Below are 21,388 nucleotides of genomic sequence, written 5' to 3' on the forward strand. Positions count from 1 at the left end.
CTTGCTGGCAGACTGGATGGACCGGTTGGTCTTCTTCTGCCGTCATTTCTATGTTTCTATGTTTCTATGTTAAGTTTTTTTCTACATCCCAGGGAGGAGGGCAGCCATCAGCTGGCCCTGCGACACTCCCCAGGACCTCACAAACACACCAGTGTGTCCTGACACACCAGTTGAGAAACACTGGCCTAAATAAATAAATATTTCATACATGCTCCTTGTGGATATCTTGAAAATCCAATCTGTTTATGGTTCTTGAGGACCAGAATTGGTCATTCCTGGTTGGTATAGTATATGAAAAACAAACAGAGGTTAAAAAATCTCCACATTTTTCAATCTCACTTCCTGTCATCTACCCTACTTACTGTACTGTTCTTAATGAACACACATCAGACATATGGTGTTACCTAACTTACATCCCCGCCTCTTGCCACGCAATGGTCCCCAAGCGGTATCAGCAATAGACATCTTAGATCTCGCTCATCTCCCGGTTCAATGAAGGAAACTCTTTCAAAAATACATTGCTAATTTTTAATTATCTATATTCCAACACATCATATTTTAGTTATGTTTTGGATCAATGGAGAATATAGATAATTAAAATTAGCAATGTATTTTTGAAAGAGTTTCCTTCATTGAACCGGGAGATGAGCGAGATCTAAGATGTCTATTGCTGATACCGCTTGGGGACCATTGCGTGGCGAGAGGCGGTGGATGTAAGTTAGGTAACACCATATGTCGGATGTCGTGTTCATTAAGAACAGTACAGTAAGTAGGGTAGATGACAGGAAGTGAGATTGAAACTTTTGTGGGGGGGGGTTTGTACCTTTTTTTTTTTTTGAGCGGATTTAGTCAGAAGGGATCTCTGTTTGGGTATATTAACAGTTCACCTGGTATAGCACATGACTAGATAATGAAACAGATTGTGAAATGGTACCAGAGATTAAACGGTCTATTAAAATTGGAAACACAGTAATAATGGGAGATTTCAAATACTCCAGTATTGATTGTATGAATGTTCCATCAGGGCATGATAGGGAGTTATTTTCTGGATGCCATAAATGACTGCTCCTTGGAACAGTTGATCCTGGAACCAATGAGTAGGGTTGCTACTTTAGATCTAGCCCTCAGTGGAATGCAGGACCTGGTACAAGGGGTAACAGTGGTGAATATGATTGCATTATGATCAATACTGATCATAATGCAATCATATTCATATTCATTGGAGGAAGAATACTAAAGAAACTACTGCTGTAGCATTTAACGTTAAAAAGGAAGACTTTGATAGAATGAGGAACACAGAAATGTGACTGCAGAAAAAGACTATGTGGCCAATCTAGTCTGTGAGGGTTAAAAGTTTTTATAAGGAATGGAGATAGTTTAAAAACACCATCTTGGAAGCCCAGTTAAATTTATTCCACAAGCACTGTTCCCTCTAAGATGTGTGTGCGCACAAAGATCCTGGAACCCCCACATCAACAATGCAATGTGCGTACAAGCTCCTCTCCCATCGTGTAGCTGTGAATCTCTCCCCCCCCCCCCCCAAAAGCTGGCACATGATGAAAGGAGCAGGCAAAGAAGTGCCTACTGCACAAGGCAGGAGCTGCATGTAAGAAGAGGGAGGACCTGCTATACAGACTGCTGCCACAGCCACTGCCGACGGAGAGAGAAAGGTGACCTGGAACTAGGGATGTGAATCGTTTTTTGACGATTTAAAATATCGTCTGATTTTTTTAAATCGTCAAAAATCATTAAAGAGTGCGATACAATAGAAATTCCTCCGATTTATCTTGAAAAAATCGTTAATCGGATAGTGTCCACTAAAGGGAGTTATTTGGGGGGAGGGTGACAGACACAACGTAATACAAGATTGGTGTGTGTTTTACCACACACACCACAAACTAATCAGCTCAAAAAAAGCATTCTTAAACATTGGCACCTATTACAGATGCATTCGGTGTTTAAAGAAAAACCTATGTTTGCCCTCACATGGGCCAAAAACCTGAAAGATCTTGTGGTGCATTCTAATCTACAGGTACAAGACACACGGAGAACAAACAATCCAGCAGGACATGGAAAGTGCAACAAATGCAATGTATGTAGCTATATGCACCAAGGTAGTCAATTAAAAATCCCCGGTCGGAGGGTGTTTTACTTTAAAGATCACTTCACGTGTGACTCCACCAATGTTGTCTATGCCTTATGGTGCCCGTGCAACATGATATACATCGGGAAGACCACCAGAAAGATTAAAACGAGAATTCAGGAACACCTGAGTCGTCTACGGAATCAGACAGAAGGGGCACTGTTGGTAGATCACTGGCGAGAAGTAGGACACTCAATGCAGGAGTTTAAAGTAGCAGTGATTTTCCAAATAAAGAGACACCCGAGGGGAGGGGATCTCAACCTCAAACTGATGCAGATGGAACAGCGGTTCATTTATACATGGGGAACAGTCGCCCCCCAGGGACTGAATAAAGAAATCAATTGGTCCATTTTCGGTTGATGTTAATAATAAGAGAAATTCAAGGATCACTCACAACATTAGTGGTCTTCCACAAATCAGCACATATAAATACAGCATGGCTGAGGGTCTTAGGTTATATTAAATTATAGGTAAACAATGTTTTAGTCTCCAAGGAGACAGTGGGACGCACCTATAAAAGGCCGGGGGACATATTCAATGGATGAAAGTAAAAGGGGTAAATACAGCACCACACTTTGGGCATTTACTTCATTAATAGATAACATTTGCCCCCAGCCTGATATATTATCACAGTAATTATCTAGCGGGACACCTAAGCATCCTAGGATGTATTTTATATACTGACCTAAATTTTAGAAAGCACAAATTATGATTTGGATTACAGTAATAAGGTAGAGCACATTCACATTTAGTCAGGTATTGGCGCATTTATATCAGAGGCAGGTCTCCGCTTCAGGGATGTGGCCGCAAGGAATTAAAAGGTGACAGTCGTCTATCAGGTCGGGTCGCTCGGCCCCCTTGTTTAACAATGATTTTTAAATAACCACTTTCAAACATTACCGATGGGTTCACAACCATCGGGAGCAACCATTGGATTTTATATAACCAAAGACGGCATAAAGAGGTTTGAAGAAATACATTTGTTTAAATCCGCACAGGCTGCACATACTTTCATTGACAGCATTTTTTCCGCCAGGTCCACCGATAGCATTTTTGCGCTCCCTCATGACAATAAAACATCATAACTGAATATGGTACATAGATGTGAATTAGAGTAAGCTTACATCATTGGTCGGGTACACATTGTTGGTAGGAAGAGACATGAGTAATATTTGAATATAGGTGACGTCATCATTCCACTTGAGCAGCAGAGCACCCTAGGGTGCTAGTACCTAGGATCCTAAGGAAACAATGTGATGGGCCCACGTAGTGACCTTCATTGGGTATATTACAGCCCGTATAGAGGGAGATGCCGGATTGCCAGTGAAGGCGCCGCTCACGGTAATGAACAAACATTATAGATACAGTAAGGACTTTGACAGCTTTGAACAGTGGGGAATTGTAAGTTAAAGAAGCAAAAGGATATTGGTTATTATCTAGATTTTAAAAACAGTTGTATTTTAGGTCCATACACAGACTCCGTCTTAAGCTTGTTCCCGCGGCCCCTGAAGCAGGCAGTTGAACGCCGAAACATGGCCGCATGTCGGGCTGGCGGAGATAGACCCGAGAAACCAGCGGCAATTGTTAAAGTTCAAAGATAAGAAAAATCTGAATACAAACTTTTGGAAGGTAAAGGGTCGATCCGCATGACGGGGGAACTGAGCAATGGACAAAATAATGATATTATAAATTAAACGCAAAAAGATAAAATTAAGAAAAATTGGGTTGTGAAAAGAAATAAAGAATAAAACACGGGAGCCATCCGAGGGGGCAGTCAAAACAAAAGGCTGCTTCGAGGCTGGCAACCGCACAAATATCCACATGACAAGCAGTTTTCCTTGTCATGTAGTTAGTTATAGTCTCCTTTCTTCAGCAGAAAATATAACATGTAAGGCTACCTGTATCCAGCAAAACACAAAAGAAATACTTCCCTTAATTTTACATCCCAAAATGAAGGTGCCAAAGAATAAAGAGTGTTCTGTAGATGTTACCATATTACTCCAATCTTGGGACCAGAAACAAAGACACAACCCAAAGTGTTACCTAATAGTGCTATAGACCATATATGGTACAGATTATCACATGGTAGTATAAAAAAAAAAAAAGGTTGTAGCTATGTCGAATTGTTGCTTTAAGCAAAATCCAGATTCCTTTTAAACCACATGTAATTAGTGCAAGCCACACTACAGGACTTTTGGAGGAAAGAGTGAGTGTAGACAGGGCTCTTTCCACCGAAGTCCACATTTGTTCCCGGGTCAAAATGCTAACTTGAAAGTTGCAGGATAATCCTCATTTAACTTTCTTCATCAAATAAGCTTGACAGAAACTTGTCTAAAACTGAAAAAAAAAAAATATTTAACTATCTTAGAATACAAGTACAAATAGATTGAAAATGATTTTAAATGCATTTCTGGGAAAGTTGAAATGAGGTCCGCGCTGGCATTTGCCAGGAAAGTTACTCTGTAAGTGTGTGTAGACCTCTTCTAGGGGAAAAAAAACAGAAACCAGAAAATCTGAGCCTGCAGAGGACTTACACAAGAGGCAAGAAAGAGATGGGATAAACGAGCACAATGATGGAAGTTGTGATACTGTCTACCAAACTGCAGCAATTTCAGTCTTGCTTCAAACTACAAATGAAGAGGTGTCAGAGATTGTTTCATGCTTGAGTAAAACTCCAAATAAGCTTACACAGAGATTGATCAGTAACTCTCCAAAACATTTACTCTGGGAAGCTATGTTGGAACAATAACTACAGACTGCTAGGGTGAATCCAACAGGATGAATGGAAGATTGATTTTATATTATGTATTTATATCCTGCTCGATCATCAGTGCTCAGCGGTTAACAACAGGATCATACATAAAATCGAGAAAATAACAAATAACCACTCAAGGCCTAACAAACACAACTCGACAACAGACATCAAATAACAATCTACATTTAAGATAGACAAGACTCTGCACATAAGTTCAGCCAAAATGATAAATGCTTGTACGGCCTCCCTACTGTCCAGAAGACATTGAAACATTCTCCAATGAAAGTACCATCCAAGACAGATTTTGAGGGAAAATTATCACTTGTAGGTCCTAAAATACCCAATGGTTTGCACTTGCAAACACGTTTGTTACATAACTATATTTCATGTATTAAAACTGGATTATTGTAAATAATATGTTCATACTAGTACATTAAAAAATATATTTAATTTTGTAACTATGTGAGTAAAGTGCTAATTCAGGAGGGGAGAAGAAATGGGCTAGGAAACAAGATTCCTTAAAATATAAACTTGCATCGTTTCTTGGTAGTGTTGCTTTCTCTTTGAGTATTGTTTTACTGGCTTAACTTTATTTTGTCCCTATATATTTTATTTCTAATGATTGGATGCTTTCTTTGCTGGAGTCAAGTGTGTGAGGCTTTCGTTAAAGGCACATCCCCTATTATGAAAAACGTTATTTCTGAAGTTTACAATGCCAGTTTGTCCATGCTATGTTCATACTTTACATATACATGAAGGATGCCTGTATAGGATTAGCCTAGTTTATTTAGGCATCACATTTAACAGAACTCTTACATACAGAAAGTACTTGACAAAGACTGCAATGAAAATCAAACTTCAAATAACCTCTTAGTAAAATGATTGGTACTTCAATGAGAGCAGATCCCCAAAGTTTAAGGACCTCTGCTCTTCAGACTGTATATTTAACAGCAGAATACTGTGCACTGGTATGGTATCAGTAAGCCACACTAAACTTGTTGATGTGCAACATAATTCCACAATGCAAATCATTAGTGGTACTTTTCAATCAACAAATCTCTCTTGTCCCCCATACATCAGAACGGTAACTGCAACAGCTCCGAATGGGTCAAATCTTATTCAAGACTGGCCTTATTCAATGATTTTCTTAATTTTCCAGTGATACATCTTCTATCATGCCATCCCTTATGGCTATGTCCATCATGTCAAGAAGTAACACCTGAGAACTGTGGTAGGAGGATTGCTAGCTGAAATCATCACTTAGAAACTAAACTAGTACTATCTAATCTCAGACTTCACCATTTGCTCACCTGGTTTCGAACTTCCATGGGGACTATGAGTTCTCCTAAATCATTTCTGGGCTTCCTTAGGTGTCTGCATAGCCATTCAATATCAGTTGGGTCCAGGGATGTCATGCCCCAATAGGTGAACTAGGCAGTTGCCAAGGGCGATAGCCATTAGGGGGTGGCAAGAACAGCCATGTGGGGCTGCGAGCGGGGTCCATCGCACTCATGGCCAAGAATACAGACTCGTGTAACTCTGTTCAGATGGCCTTAGTACATAGTGTGCTAATGACTTATAAGGTCATGAATATGCTGTGTATATGTTTAACATATTATGGCATTTTAGAATCTAAAGCACCTCAATTTGGGCTAGACCAGTGATGGCGAACTCCAGTCCTCGAGTGGCCACAAACAGGCCAGGTTTTCAAGATATCCACCATGAAGATGCATGAGATAAGATTTGCATAGAAAGGAGGCAGTGCATGCAAATCTTATCATACATATTCCTTGTAGATATCCAGAAACCTGGAGTTTCGCCATCACTGCGCTAGATAGTGCATACTTGCTTGCATGGCTGGGCCTTTGCACAAAGGGGCCGATGCAATAAGCTGCACGTAAAACCGTGTGTCCAAACTTTTTCAACAAGTGCCCAGCAGGTCTCCTGGGCACCTGATTCAGTATGGAAATGAGGTGCCGCTCTAAAAAGGAAGCACTAGGGATCAATTGTGCGCCCCTAGTGTGTCCTTGGCATTTGGCACCCAGGAGATATGGCTGTGCGCAAAGCCATGGGTTAGGAAAACGGATGCTTGTAATCGAGCGTCTTTTTCCTAAGCTTGCTGCTGTCAAGACTTTTTTTTTCATGTTGATGCTTTTTATATGGTTCCTTCTATTTAGTATTATGGTGATACTAAACGTAGGAGGAACCACAGAAAGGATTTTTTGGTTTTTAGTGAGCCCTTGACACTCACAAGACTTAACACCAGCTTCGGGGCTGGCATTAAATTTGCCATGGTTAAAAAAAATGTACATCAGGCCCACGGCAATTTTTTGCAATCAGGGGTAATAGCTAATAGCCTCATCTACATTGCATTTACATGTGTTAAGCGCTATTAGCTATGCGTGAGTTTGGGCAGGCATTTTGGATGTGTTAATTCTCTTATTGGCATTGAGTATTAGCCTAGGCAACGTCCCAAAACGTGTGCCAGTGCGCTAGCCTGAGCACACGATATTGTATCGGCCCCAAAGTGTGTTAATTTTGACGTGCTTTTAGTACATAGGCACTGTAGAATTCCATTGTAAATTTGCTCAGGCTTGCTTTACACATCTAAAAAATGAAAAGAGCAAAAGTACCATTGCATTCTTCTGGCACAATACAAATCTTTATCAAGTAGAAGAGCAAGAAGAGCTTATGAAATAAAACATTTTTTTGGGCTCTTTATATGTCACAACTTGAGGAAAACTTTTAAAGGGCTTTAAAAGAAAAATGACTAGATTCCCAGAAACCCCTACTGTGGGGATCTTTCAAACACCAAGTCGCCAGCTGCACGCTGCTTCTAAACATTTGCAGATGTTTACAGATGCAGTATTAGGGTCTCAACCCGCACTACAGGCATGCTTTTCCATTGAGTGTTTTACAACAGATTTAATGGCTTCAGGATATAAGCACAGACAAAATACCCACGTCTTATTAAATGATAAATAGGAATGTGCTTTGAATATGTCAAACACTTTTAAGCAGAGGGAAAGAAATAAGCAAACAATATCCTACTATGCTGAAAAAAAACTATGACCTGTAGTGTATCAACATAGCTATCGTTAGCTTGCATCCATGGGATCATTTTGTTACTGGTAAAGAGACCCAACCACAAGAGTTACCCATTAATTCCTGAATTATAGATTTCTGTACAAAAAGACCGAGTGAAGTGGGTTAGTTGCTGAAACAACTTCCACTCATAAGGAAAGGACAGAAGCTTCCAAGGCTGAAATTACAATAAAATTGTGCCATGAAGTTACACATTGGCAGACATATCAACAGCTATGTTAAAGTCTCATTGCTGCACCACAAAAATAATAATATATATATATATATATATAATATATATATAAAATTCTAAATACTCAGATGTACAAGAGGGCCATTTGAAAAGAAAAGGAATCAAAGAAAACGTGTCTTTGATAACCAGATTATTAAGGCAAATAATCTTCTGTGCAAAAGTTCTACTTTGGCATATATACAGCATAGACATATGGTAGTTATGCTTTTCATGGGAAAAAAATGGAAACACAGCTCCCTGACAACCACTGCAGAGCTATTCTGTGAAGCTGCAGGCTGGACAGGCAACCTCTGGACCCTTCTCTGACTCACACTGAACTGGCGCCAGGCATCAGTGACGGGCAGGATTTGCTCATTCACAGAGCCAGGAGTTCTGCGCTCTGTGGGTGTCATTTCTACTAAGCTATGCGTTAGGGAAATAATATGAGCTATTGATTAAAGCAAGTTAACTGGTGAAAAACAACACAGCTTTAGCACTGAAAAAATCTGGCCCAACCGCTGACAAAATTAATGTAGTTGCATGGGTTGATAAATACATTCAATTTGCAAATAGCATAACACTATCTCTTGCGTTATTCTCAGAAAGTTTGGCCTCTGAAAATGTAGTTAACTTTCTTTTGGGAGCTTGGAATGCTCAATGTACGTTCTTATGTTCCTGGATGTGATTTAAAGGTTCCACAGCCTAATAAAAATGTTGCCCCCGCCCTCACCTCCTCACCCGGCTCTCAGAAGTCTAATAAAAGCCCCACCCCTGAATTAAATGCCTCGTCCCCCTCTTGGGAACCCACATCCCGCCCCCCTTGACCCTCAGAGAAATGTACCTGAAGTCCCTATCTGTCCAGTAGGGGTAGAGTGGGGGGCAGCTCTGATCCTTACTCGCTGCTTCCCCACTGGCACCAGGTTGCCCCTGGTGATCCTTGAACCCCCTATGTGGAGAGGCAGAGGAAAGGGGCTGCTTTAAGACCACCAAGGACTTGCACCCCTCTCGTAGAATGGACTTTCTTTCAGATTTTAAGGCCCCTAAAAAAAATGGCAGCCACCATGCACATTGCCATGGTGATGTGCCAAAAATTACCTCAATGTTTTCTGAAACTGAAATACTTATCTACCATAGTTTAGTAAATCATATGGTAATTTTCCTGCAGTAAATGGGCCCCTTTGGCTGCACAGCTTAAAGAGACCATTGAATTGAATAACACTCCTCTGGCAGGGTAATATTTGTCAAAGATTGGGTAAAGCATTAATAACACTAGTGTATTGCTTTTACCGGAGTGTTGATCACTTATTGTAGAATTATTGCCACTGGGTTCATCTCTGACGTTTTAGTATTGCCCATACTCGTGCATGTGTAATGAATGTATAAATGTACAATAGCTGCTGTTCCACCCACCAAGTAAATTCCCATTCACTTATTGAAAAAAGTGTTGGGAAAAGTGCTCTAGTCACATATAAAAGGGAATTACAAAACAAAAACACACCAACCCCCCCCCCCCTCCCCAAATGGTATATAGGCTCTCTTCTCGCTCGCTGCCACTAGTGAAGGTAGAATAAAACAGTAAACGTGGAATGGAATTGTTGGGCCTTGTTAATAATCAAAGAATTTAAACCCTACAAAAGACAAGCATAATCTGTTTTGATCATATTACACATAAAGAGTATTCTCACATTTTCTTGGCTTATATTTAATTCCACTGAGAGAAAGAGTGTATGATTGTGTTGAAGTGTTTAAGAGAGGAGAGCTGTAGAACTGAAGTGCTTTAGAAATAAATTGTTCCCACAGTTTTGGCGGGACAACCTCCTGTGGTGAGTAGGAGGTACCCACTGCTTTACGTCTAGCCCTGGAAGCTGCGATGAATGCATTGGCACCTGTCCCCCGACACAGACAGACAGCAAATCAGTGAGACTACACAAACTAATTTGGGGTGTAAAGAGACGCGCAGCCAGTTTAATTAGTGATTTCAAACATGACAAACTGCTATCCCTAGTGTACCCGAGCCAAAACCTATGAATATAATCGTGTTGCCCTATTTCTGCTGCCCTGCCATGGAGTAAGGCAAGGCAGTAGTGATGGTTGACCCAACCCCTCTGCCACGTCGCCAGCAAAGGGGCCCTCTGCCGGAAATTACCATGCCCACACCTATGTGTTGCACTACCGGCCTTGAAGGCCACGATGAAATTGGGCCAGAAGGCCATTCTTTGTCTACCTACTTGCCCTGAAGGCCAGTGTAAAACCCATGTACAGCCTTAAAAAACTGACTACCCCAGCTCGGGTACCTCAACACAGGCATGAAGCAGTACTGTATTTGCCTTCTCTTGCCCCTCCACCACACCCCTAGGTCATCTATCTGTGAATCCCCTCTGCAATACGCAATGCACCCTCCAATGCCTCCTGTAATGTGTTGTTGAATAAGTCATACCCTAGGTGAATTTCATCCTATCTGTAAAATCTCCTCATACTGGCTGTCAGCCCAATCATGCCAAATTTGCTGCCGCCCCCCCCCAGTTTGTAAATGCATACACCAATCTGACGATTCACATTCTTGCGGCCCTGCTTCCACAACTTTGAGTCGCTCCATTTAATATGTGGAATAATATCTGCTGAATACGGAAGCCAACTCTGCAAGATCATTTCTTATACTTGTACCAGCTGCCTGCAATTAATGTTTCCAAAGTCATTACCCCCAAGGTGGATTAATATAGCTTCTGTAGCAGCAACCACATCCTTCCTGCGCTACAAGAAAAATAACAGCTCTTCCCATGGCATACCACAACTGCCCAACCAAGAAATATGAACTCCATATGGAGCCAGGCCTAAATGAGGCCCATGTGGGTGTTCTTGTGCCCGCCAAGCTGCCCAATGCACGAAGGAATGTCCCACGATCCAAACCCTCCTTCAGCCCACGGGCAAGTCTAAAAAGAACATCAATTAACATGATTAGATACCCTGGCTAAATCCAATCGTAAGTATTGATTTATTGCCACCGACTTCCACCTCCCGATTCTCTGTATTGTTTCCATGAGTAGCCCTGCTTGCGCTATGCTGGTGCCGCACCTAGTCTAAAGGAATCAGTAACAAATTCTGTTGCACTGAAACCTAACTTGGTCAAGACTGCTCTAAAACCTGCAGAGATTTGGTATCGGGACAACAGAACCCCGTCAGCATGTACCAGCAAAAGTGTATCACCATGGGGCATCTGGCTAAGTAAGAACATAAGAACATAAGAAAATGCCATACTGGGTCAGACCAAGGGTCCATCAAGCCAGCATCCTGTTTCCAACAGTGGCCAATCCAGGCCATAAGAACCTGGCAAGTACCCAAAAAACTAAGTCTATTCCATGTAACCATTGCTAATGGCAGTGGCTATTCTCTAAGTGAACTTAATAGCAGGTAATGGACTTCTCCTCCAAGAACTTATCCAATCCTTTTTTAAACACAGCTATACTAAACTGCACGAACCACATTCTCAGTAGACTCTCAAGTTCTCTACCAGGCAAGTGACTAGTGATTTGATTAATTTTAGACATAGTGTAGCACCTCATCCAGCCTGGTCCATCTGGATATGTGAACTGTGATGTACATTGTGTCACCGGGCACTGTGAATCCTTCGACATACCAACTTTCTTAGTCCATCCCACTATCATTTTATTTTAACCAGGAAACTCTTAGTAGGGTCCCCCAACCTTGTGCCTTGGTAAAGAAGGCCAACACAGCACTCCTAGATATGCCAGCATCTTTTGCCTCCACTATGTAGTATACTATCAAATCTTTGGGGACAGGTCCCATAGCCCATCTATCACCAGCCAAGAAGTTCCAAATGAGCTTGTACCCCTATTGTATGAAACCCAAATAGCTGGAGCTAACGATCTCTGGAGGAGGGTCTTTGGTGGTTGCAGTCCAATCATCCATAAGCACTCTGGCTTGATTGTGTTCGGAACCTGCATGGGGAAAAAATCCCATTTAACTCTTGAAAAGGCATCTGCAATACCATTGTTAATTCCTGGTATGTGTCATGCCTGTATTGTAGTATTAAGCCTTAAGCCCGCCAGCACAATTTCTCTCAATAGATCTACAACCCTAGGGCATCTGGCAGACTGTCTGTTAATTATGTCCACTAGAGCACAATTGTCACACCAGAAAATTATCTGCTTGTTTCACAATTTGAAACCTCATATCACCAGAGCAACCATTATGAGAATTACTCAAGAAATATGACATTGCAGGTTAGGTCCGCTTTAATCCAAGACTTTGGCCAAAGTGCGGTGGACCAAGAAACCTAATAGCACAGGCTAAAACCTCATCCACTGAAGGCATCAGAGTATATGTCCAATCCTTACTGGAGAAGGGATGCTTCTGCCACATCAAAACGCCAGATCATCCTTGATTGACCTTATCCAGAAGTGATTCACTCTAGCCACCCCTGTTATCGCTGCTGCTAAGCTCTGTAGAAACACTCTCCCCATAGGTATCACCTGGCATGCAAAGTTCAGGGTACCTAGCAGGGACTGCATGTAGGTCAAACTGAATTTCTTGGCCTTTAATACAAGTCAGGAGCATTGATCTCAGTTTAAGCAAACTTGTCCTCAGGCAGTCTTGACACCATCTTATCTGAGTTGAGCTCAATCCGAAGGAAATAAATGACAGTGGAGGGTCCTTCCATTTTCTCATATGCTAATAGTACTTCCGAAATCTTCCGCCAGATCATGGAATGCGTGTACAATATGGCACAAGTTTCTTACTCAGCCAGCCCCACAAGTAAGAAATTGTTGAGGTAATGAATAATGTTGTTGATACCGATTCTCTATGCTGCCACTCAATGGAGGAAGGAGCTGAATAACTCGAAGCAGGAACATGAGATGGAACAACCCATAGGCATACATTTAAGCAAATAGTATTGCCTGTGAAACTTGAATCCCAATAGTGGGACGCTGCCTGGATGAACGGGCAGCAGCTGGAATGCAGACTCCATATCTGTCTTAGCCATCAAAGTGCTTTAAACCGCATTCTTTCAGGCAGGGCGATGGTGCTATAGAACGATGAGTATTTGTACTGTACATTCCACGGTGGGCAAATTGTCATTCACAGAAGCACCTTTTGGATAAGACAGATTCTGGATGAACCTGTATTTTCCTGGTTCCTTCCTTGGAATAACAGCCAATGGTGATAACATGATTTTCACAAGAGGCAGATATGAGAATGGACCCGCCATCCTGCCCAATTCCAGCTCCTTATCGATCTTCTGCTGAACTATGTCTTGACATTGCACTGCCAAAGGTGCATTATATGCATCAAGGCTGTTGATCTAGCCCTGCAGTGGTATAATAAATCCTGTCAGAGAACCATTAGTGCAGGGGGTGGCCAACTCTGGTCCTCAAGAACCAAAAACAGGCCAGGTTTTCAGGATATCCACAATGAATATGCACGAGATAGATTTACATACAATGATGGCAATGCATTAAAATCTATCTCGTGCATATTCATTGTGGATATCTTGAAAATCTGGCCTGTTTGTGGCTCTTGAGGGCCGGAGTTGGCTACACCTGCATTAGTGAATTTAGTTGCTGTGTTGCATTGGAGGTAATAATTTAGAGATGCCAACATCGAGTTCAAATTAATAGGGGATATGGCCTTGCTGAAAGTCGTAGACTCATTTTGCTTTTGCAGTACTCCCAGTACGGGCCTTCCTGGCACACTTGTTCACCAGATGCGAACTGAAACAGATGGAACAGACTGCCAAACTTGCAGTCCTGAAAACTACACAAAGACTTCTTATATTGCCAACATGTGTTATTCACACCTGCAGTCATGGTGGCCGTCAGCGATAGTGTAATACTGGATCTTTGCACCGCTCAACCCTGAGTCCTGGCATCACTCACCTTGTTTGTCATCTGTTGAACCAGAGAACTACATCTTGCATGCCCCAGGACACGAATCTTTTTTTTTCCATCTTGTCCTGGAAGTGCTTCTCGTAAAGCCAAGCCCAGCCATCATACTCTTTATAGGCTTCTAAAATGATGTCAGCATAACTCAACATAGGGCCATACTGGGAGGGGTCATTTTGGCTGATGATACTCATCATCCTTAAAAAAGCTTGTCTAATTGATGATATTCCTAGGGATAGTTTTGTCAGCACCCAGTGGCCAATCGCTCTTCTTCTTCTTCCTATCGCCCCTCTTCCTTCTTTCTTCCAATAGTCTAAATACGATATATCTCTCTCTATATATATATATCTGCTTTCTAATCTTTTGCCACAAGTCTTTTGGGAAAATTTCCCATAGTTGTGATAGCATTGTTAGGGTTGGGGGTCCTCTTGACGCCTCACTGGAGGATCTGGTTGGACTAGAATCGGAGGTGCTGTCAGAGTCTGAAGTATTAGAGGTGAGTTATTGAGCTGGACCCTGATCTGTTCCTTCTCCTTTTGTTTTCTCTTGTCCTCTGCCCGCGAGCAGGCACTTTCTTACCCTTGCTGCTTATACTGCTCGACGCGGCTGGTGCCGCTGGAGTCAGGCCTTTAGCGCGGCTGGAGCCGCGGACTGGAGTTCCTCATGTGGCCCGGAGGCCACCCCTGGTATCAGTCTTCACCGCGGCCGGAGCCGCGGAACTTCCTTGCTCCTCTTTGCGCACAGGAGCCGCCACCCGACGCTGTTTCCATCTTCGTGGCAGGAGGCTGCCTCCCCAGGCTCGAGTAGTGGCTGGAGCTGCCCCCGGGGTCTCCTGCAGCGGCTGGAGCCGCTACTGTCATTGGGGGCTGCTTCTCAGGCCAACCCTGCTTCTTCGTGATGTCGACGCTGTGCAGGCCGCTGTCCACGGTCCTGCACAGTTCCTGCTTCCTTCCTCCTAGGCGCCCGGCCGCTCCTCTCTACAGAATTTAAAGGACCAGACACAGGAAGTGTGCTGGCCCCGCCTATGGATGGATTCCTGTGTCGCCCTATAAAGTTCTGTCTTCACATTACGTCTTCGACTTGCATCGGAGTTACTTCACTCTGGAGGCTCCTGCCTGCCAGAGCTCCATCAGGTCTTCTTCGTGGAGCTCCTCATCATTTCATCTTGTCGTCATGTCATGTCTTCGTGCCTGATGTCCTCAGTCCAGGTGTCTTGGTGTTTCAACCTCCTGGTGTCCTGCCCTTCTTGTGTTTGCTTCAGCGCTCCTGAGCCTTCTGGTCCTGTCAGGCCGTGTTTTCTCGGATGACATCTTTCCCGAGCGTGGAGTAGCCTACAGGTGGAATTCGTTCCTGTGCTCCTGAGCCGTCATGTCCTGCCAGCCTTTGTGGTGCTTCGGACGATATCTGGCTCCATCGTTGGAGTCCCACCTCGACTGGATTCTTCCCTGCGCTTGTCCTGCTCTCCGCGGTGGTTTGTGACCAGCCTCCTCGGGCTGTATAGGGCGCAACAGTGGGACAGGGTGGTCCGCGACCAGCCCATTGGGTCCACTCGTGAAGGTGGGCTGAGTAGGGCGCCCTAAGAGACAGTGCCAATGTCCTTCCGCCCAATTTCTCATCTCGTCTGGACTTCGTCAAGTTCTTCGTCATGTATCTGATGTCGTCACATCAGCCTTGGTGTCATGTCTTGTTCCAGCCCTCATCTCTGATGCCGTCTGCATCAGCCTTGGTGTCATGTCTTCAACAACCCTGGTGTCATGCCTTCAACCCTCGTCTGTGATGCCATTGCATCAACCTTGGTGTCATGTCTTCATGTCAAGGCCCGTCTGCCCCTCATCCTCAGGCCAGGCCTGCTGCTCCATGCCGATCCAAGCGGCAGGTCTGAAAGGGCTCGGAATGTCAGAGGACCATTCAACTTCAACATCATGTTATTGGCCTTGGGAGCTTGCAGGCCTGGCAGAGGGTCAGACCGTCTGCCATGCTGGAACACGCCGTTAACCCTCGGTTTTGGTCCTGGATCCGTCTGGGGTCGGGCTGAGGCCCAAGGGCACACTAAAACACCCATCACGTAACACATTGTGCCGCCTGCCTGCCATTGTGAGGGTCCACTCCATGGCCTGCATGTTTGGGGTGCATGGGATAAGCTCCCCAAATAAGCAGAGTGGATTATTGCTGGCCACATGTTGTGGCATATGAGTGCAAGCCTCAGCCTGAATCTGCTGATTTCATGTGCTTCTAGTTTTAAGAGGTGCATGTCGACTCCATTGCCAGTTAAAATCAGTCCATCCCCAGTTCACCCAGTTAAGGGATAGGTCCTCCAAACCCCTCTAGTTTAATAGCCTTCACTTCCCCCCGTTAGCCCCAACTTTTAAAATCCCATAGATCTACCTAGTTTTCTTTATTATAACTTATATTTCTTCCATAGCAGAAGTAAACTACGCGGCAGGGGATCTGGATGCACACCTAGGCAAGTAAGTATTTATGTGCATATCTTGGTTCACCTCCCCAAAATGCCTCCGCCTTGACCATGCCCACACCCCTTTTTGGAAAACTTTTGAGATGTGGGCGCTGCAGGGGATTTGTGCATATCTGGGAGGCTTTTAAAATTGGTTCGGTGTGCTCGAGCCCGACTTGTGCATGCATCCCCCTAATTGACGCATGCGCTGGGCTTTTAAAATTCACCTTAAATTCTGTGCGCATACATTTATAAAATGAGTAGAAACAGTATATGATTCCCTGCAAGTGTACGTTTGGAGCAGAGATACTCAGGATTCAATTAATTGTGTGGGTCCCCCCACTCAGTTTCTAAAATACTGCTGTAACTTTAGACTTATGTGCATATATATCCTGATTTATGCAGATAACTGATTTATAAACCTTTCCGGGGACAGGGAAATACCTGATGTAACTTCCTTGAGTTTGCAATAAAAGGGGTGAGCTAAATCTAAATGAATAAAAGCTGATAGATTGGCAAAAGACTTTGAAATGCTGACTCCTTTTATGGGAACATGACAGACGGACACTAGTTTGTATTATGTAGGATAAGATGGAATATAGGAATGAATTATCAGAAAAAAAGGACAGAACAATTCCACCCCTGAAACAAAAAAAAATCCCACTGAAACAATGCAAATAATATATTCCTAAAACTACTCAGTGGCCTTGCTTATAAAGATAATTACCTTCTCTATTTTATTCATTTTATAAAAATACAAGGCATGGATTTATTCAGTCTATTCAAGAAATAGGAGCTTGTACATTTTTTTCTGGCAGTATAGATTGAAAAGACATCCTAGGTCACCTCTAGTGCAGAAGAAAATTATAAATGCTAAAATGAAGCTTGCTAGAGATATTAGGAGTACAGTTTAACAAACTTTAGAATAAGGTTATACCTTTTTATTGGATTAACTTCAATGCATTGCTTGACTTTTTTTTCCTAAGCTATTACTCCCTTCATCGGGTCTGGAAGGAAATAGTCGATTTCAGGACTGGTACCTTCCTGGGGTGACTGCAGATTTGTAAGTGTAGAGCAACTATTTACCTGGCACAACGTGGACAATTTCTCAAATCCTTGCATGAAAAAATAGCTGAAGTTTAACACCATGCAAATTGCATTGGGTGTTTGTGTGATGCCTTTAAAAGGCCTCTTCCTTAGAGGGCAAGCAGGCTAATAAAGCTATTTTCTGCTCTCTTATCTCAGGAGCAGGAGAGGCTTCTTTAAGTGGTGTATGGGAAGACTGCAGCTGGTGTCCAGAGTTCAGATATGTTATCACTCCAGCCGGCTGCACTGCATTCCTTCCCCCCCCAGGCCAAAAATTGAAAGCCACAGAATGAGCCCTCTTTTTAATTAATTTTAGCCAAACTAAGACAAACACCTGGTATTCAGTGAGGTCCCAAAAAAAAAAAAAAAAACCAGATGCAAGAAAGTAAAATGACTTTCCTAAGATCAGACAAAGATTTTTTAATGGCAGAGGGCAGTACTGAACATGTGCTCCAGGGCTTTGCCTGACTCGAGTTAAATTCTCTAACCACTAACTCCGGTTCCACTGTCCATGAAAGGAAATGACACCTGCACTGGATTTCTGCCACATGTAAACTGATCACCTTTGACTATTCTATTCTCCATATTTAATAAAGTTTTAGAACGGCTTTCTTTTACTTAAATTTGTATTAATTTAATATGGCAGTAAAATTAACATTTTGTCAGGGTCAGTCTAGTGGCTCAGCACTGAAGCATAGAGGATTTGGGTTCAGAACCCCACACCTGTCAGGGCTGGTCAGGTCTGGGCGTGCTGCAGCAGTGGCACGCTCAGGCCTGGGGAAGGAAGGAAGACAGCTGGCACTACCGTGGTAGCCCTTGCCAGTACCTCTCAGTCTTGAGTCACCCGGGCATGTCACCTGGGTTTAAAAGGGAGCGAGAAGAATTTGGGAAAAATATTACAAACATTTAATAAAATAAATAAAAGCCTTAATTTCTTATAAAAAAAATAATCCCTAGCTATGCCTAGGTCGGCCTCGCTCTACATTTTAAGGATACAAGAACTTCTGAAGCATCATCAAAAGCAGTAGCCAGTTTCACAGATACAATCAAACTCATTTCACAAAGATATACACTTTAGATCAGGGACTTCCAAACCTGTCCTCTTGGTCCTACAGCCATTCAGGTTTTTAGGATATCTGCAATAATATACATGAGATAAATTTTCATACATTGGAGGACTCCCTTATATGAAAATTTACTTCATACATATTTATTGTGGATTTTCCAACTGACTCTAGGGTTATTAGAACAGGTTGGAAATCCCTGATTTAAATCAATGAGGTTATTTCAGACCTCCCTCAAGTACCCCAGATGGGTCAGGTTTTCAGGATAGCCATAATGAATATTCACGAGGAATATTTTGATGCATTTGGTCTCAGGTTAATTTGCATAATTTGATTACCCTGGAAATCCAAGCCATTGCGGGCATTTGAGGACAAGAATGGAAACCCACTGAATTAAGGCAAAAGTGATTTGTTGTTCTTCAATAAACGCTGAGCGACACATTTATCTCTACTAGAAGCGGATCCAGAAACAACGAACCAGAACTAGGAATCAGACAGAATATCAAACTCTCAGAGCTGAGTTATTCCATAAAACACCTCTTCCATTCAGATGTGTGTTTTTGGAACCTCGCCAACTTACACTTTTTCTTAGTGACAAGTTGGCTCATGAAAGAACTGCATTGTCTGTCTTCTTGGATGCTCCAGGAACTAATGGATAAATTGCTATAGCTACCCTCCCTTGTTATTAGTGGGCGTAGTCAGGAAATTGTTCTTTTTCTCTTTTCTTGCTGTTGGTTTTCTGACTTTATTGGAATATTGGCTGCTCTTCCTTCTGCATCCTGGGTCCAGGACAAAGACACTAATTGCAAACTAACAAAACGTCTTCCACTAAGAGTATGCAGATAAAGGAATCTATTGTTTTTCTAAAGTGCGTAAAAAGAAATGTAAGAAATCCCTTTAAAAACACACACTTTTGAAATCCTAGTTTTCAACAGCCACTACCACTGTGACTTTTAACCTATTGAAACTGTACTATCGATACCCTGCCTACTTCTCTCTGTTTTTTGCAAGAATATATGACACTAATGCAATGGTCCTGTACATGTGCATACAGGCGCACGGGTGAGATGTTATTTCTAATGGTACAGTCTGTGGCAAGCTGTGAAGCTGAGCATTGCGCTGGTTTACTCGAGGACTGAGGAATCAATAGGTCATCAGAAATAAAGCTTTAAATAGCACATGCACTCCTCCACAGGTCCCTTCACTCTCTTTATCCCTTCCCATTGTCATTTTTACCTGCCAGGCCCTCTCACTCACTCATGCTTGCACTGTCTCGCCGTAACTTTATATTCTTATGTCTAAACATTTGCCTGATTGTGTTCTGCCTGCATTCGGTAACCGCTTTGATGGAAAATATCCCATATGCTAAAACAGTAATAAGTATAATCATCAACTTAATGGATCATACTGGGTAGATTAGGTTCCAAGCACTAAATGCAACGCATAAGCCAGTATGAATAGACTCACCAGCCACAAGATAGGAGAAAACCCTTAGAAGAATGGCTTGCCTATAGTGTGCTATTGGTTTAATGGGGGTGGTGCATTTGAATAGGAATTAACTCAGGTTGTTCTATATACATGTAAATAGCATGCAATAGGTTATTTTTATTATATATTTACTTTAAATTCCAAGAGATTACATCTTGTTAGGAAAAGTGTATATAATTACAAAAACATAAGGCAAAATTTTCAAAGCGATAAAATCATTTGTTACACAAAAGTCCACCAGGAAGCACCCCCCACATTACCAATTTGAAGGTTCATTGTGAATGAACAAGGAATGATATTATTATCCAAACTGAAAAAACAACAAGATAAACTGGCTTGCTCTAGGTCACACAGAGTGTAGTTTTACATATCCCAGGTGAGCTTTAATCACTGCCCTAACTTTCTGACACCTCCTGCAAGTGGTAAAATCTCCATATTAGGTCTAGTAATAACATCTTGTACTCGACTGCCCCCGTAACTTCCTTTTTTGTCTGATACAACAGCACAGCCTGATCTAATATTGAGTTGCTTCAAAAAAATATAAAAATGGATATTCTGAAGTAAACCTAGTTTTGTTACCTGCTCGCCCAGTGTGAGCATTCCCTGCAGGAATCACAGTCCGTATAACAACTGGACATGAAATATTGAAACATGCATGCACTGGGAAATATTCTACATGGCACAGGCATGACCAGGTCAAGTCCACTGAGGCCACAGACAGGTTTTGTTTTCAGGGTATTCATAATTAATATTCGTAATATGCTGCGTGCAATGGCTATGCTACACAATATAATTCATTTGCATATCCTTGTTACCCAATAAACCAGGTCAGTTTGTGGCTTTGCAGCACAAAAATTGATCGCTCCTTTAATACAAAAATATTTCCAAAAATATCTGGACAGTGCAGAAAAACAGAGAAGGATCTCCCAAGGCGACAAGGAAGACGAGGGGTGGGGGTATGAGGTTATACCGCAACGTGCCTCCACATCTCTAATATCATGCTGGATCCCCTCTCTGGATCCTTGGGTGCTGCTGCTGGGGCAGGGGCTGAGAGCAGACCCAGGAGGTGCAAGGTTAAGGGCATTTCTCCTGTGCTCAACTTCCTGTTATTCCTGGGGGATGATCTTGACCCCAACAGAATTGCTTTACTGCCCTTGGCTGCTCCCCAGATATCATGCTAATAA

Source organism: Rhinatrema bivittatum, chromosome 2 (genome assembly GCF_901001135.1).
Source record: "Rhinatrema bivittatum chromosome 2, aRhiBiv1.1, whole genome shotgun sequence".
Classification (NCBI taxonomy): Eukaryota; Metazoa; Chordata; class Amphibia; order Gymnophiona; family Rhinatrematidae; genus Rhinatrema; species Rhinatrema bivittatum.